The sequence below is a fragment of the Acipenser ruthenus genome, chromosome 16 (assembly GCF_902713425.1).
Source record: "Acipenser ruthenus chromosome 16, fAciRut3.2 maternal haplotype, whole genome shotgun sequence".
Classification (NCBI taxonomy): domain Eukaryota; kingdom Metazoa; phylum Chordata; class Actinopteri; order Acipenseriformes; family Acipenseridae; genus Acipenser; species Acipenser ruthenus.
In genome coordinates, this window is record NC_081204.1 from 22,711,310 (window position 1) to 22,713,574 (window position 2,265).

A 2,265-nucleotide genomic window follows, 5' to 3' on the forward strand; every position below is an offset into this window, starting at 1 on the left:
GACCTGGAGATTATACTAATCCCATCCACTACACGGTGTTCCTTGGCATATCACATTTTATTTTTTCTACCACATCAACCAATAAACACACACAAACACTACATCAAATAACCAATGGAGGAGGGGATGTTGTGCGGTGTGTTAGAATAAAGAGATGACAATTTCTCTCAAAATCTGAAGGTGCTTTAGCACAGTTTACTACTCAGTAATTCCAATAGGAGGTTCAGTGACTATCAAAAATACGTTTGTAACCAATCTGCACATATAGCAGTTGTAACCTTTTTTTTCGCATGTTTTTTTTGACAGTAGTACTGCAATCTGAGACATAGTTAAACTCAGTATCAGAGATTTCAGTTTTAATTATGTAAGTGACATTCAACTCTGTCCACAGCTCTAAATACAAAATTAGAGCCATCAGTAACATGAAAAGTCAATGTATTGTTGCCATTAAATGTTTTTTTCTAAAAAGAAATAGTCTCTTAGGATGCACATTTCATTTGTTTCAAAGATGCATGGGTGACCAGGGATCGGTTTCCTCAATCTCAGTGGGATGGATTTTATCTGAACATTTTACAGCACTGGCTTTCCTTACTGCTTATTAAAGCTTGCTGCACCACTGTCCCTTTCTGTGCCTGAAGATCACATGTCTGTCGCACTGCACCCCCAGAAATGTTTAGTCTCTCGGAAACATTCCTTTGACAAAACCTTTCCAACAAATACCCGCTACAAAGGAAAAAATAGAACGACGTGTAGGAATGACTATATTATGAACAATAAATAGCTCAGACAAGCTCAAAGCGTTTGCAGGTACACCACTTGATTACTTCATATATTCAGAATGCTTGTAGTGTTTTTGGGTTATCCACAAGCTGGTCAGTTGAAGGATTTGTTGGTGCTAGCTCAGATCTTTGACCAGTATTTCATACTACAAGTGAAAAATAACAAGGAAATGCATTTTCAAAAGTATTACAAAAAGGAATCAATGGGATTGTATTGATTATAAATGAAACATTGTTTAGGCCAGTTGCATATGAATTAGTAGGTAGATAGAAGCGGATTATGCAAAATAAAACAGAGCACTGAATATAAAGAAAACACCATCTTCCCCTTGCAACAGAGGCCTTAGAGAAACTGGTCAGGAAAGATTGTGTGCTTAGCCCTGGTGATTCCTCAGTCAAGCACTGGTACAGATTTAAAAGTGATGTGTTATAAAGATGTGCAGCTTTAAAAAAAAAAAAAAATTAAAATACTTTAATATTCTGTTATCCACACACATATACCATTAAAAGCTCACAATACCTATCCCCATATCAAACTGATAAGTTGACTGTTGTGCAAAAATAAAATCCATGATGTTTTTCAGTGAGTTTTACACAAGGACGCATCAATGTTAAAGCATCAAACCTCAAAGGGTTAAAAGTCAATGAAGCTACATTAAGGAGCATAGTGGTTACATTTCATACTACTCAACTGAAGCCTCTGTATGTGAAGAAAGGAGATCCTGTGATCTAAGTGACCAGACAAGGATATGACATAAAGCTCACCACGGTGCTCCACCTCCACATATGAACTTGCACCACACCAGCAGTGAGCGCTCTGTCTGAGCTGAGAACACAGCCGTATTCTGATGGGTTATACAGTAGTTTTCATTACCTGGTGACAATTGCGGATGTGAAGGCTAAAAATCATAAGCCAAAATATCTTCAATAGTGCTTTCCGATGTGACTTTACATGCATACCTTTGGAAAATATAAGCAAACCAAGGGGGGCTCCCGAGTGGCACATCCAGTAAAGGCGCTCCACGTGGAGTACAGGATGCGCCCTATAGCCTGGAGATCACTAGTTCGTATCCAGGCTATGTCATTTGCCGACCGTGACCGGGAGACCCCAGGGGGCGGCGCACAATTGGCCGCGCACTGCCCTGGTAGGGAGGGTTCAGATCGGCAGGGTAATCCTCGGTTCACCGCGCATTCACCGCACATTCTGTGTTGTCCTCCGGCACAATAGGCACGATTTTGAGGACGCGTGTGTCTGCCGCCTTTTCACAAAGTTGGCGCGGGGGTTGCAGCGGTGGACCGAGATCAATACATACAATTGCCGATTCCAAACCTGGAAAAGGGAGTCAAAAAATCCATTGGCGAGGACTAAATTTAAAAAATAAAAAATACCAAACAAAGGGTTAACAATATCAACAAAATTAAAACGTGCCATTCAATACAAAAGACTTGGGACTGAATATTTTACTTGAAATGCTTTGCCTTTAGT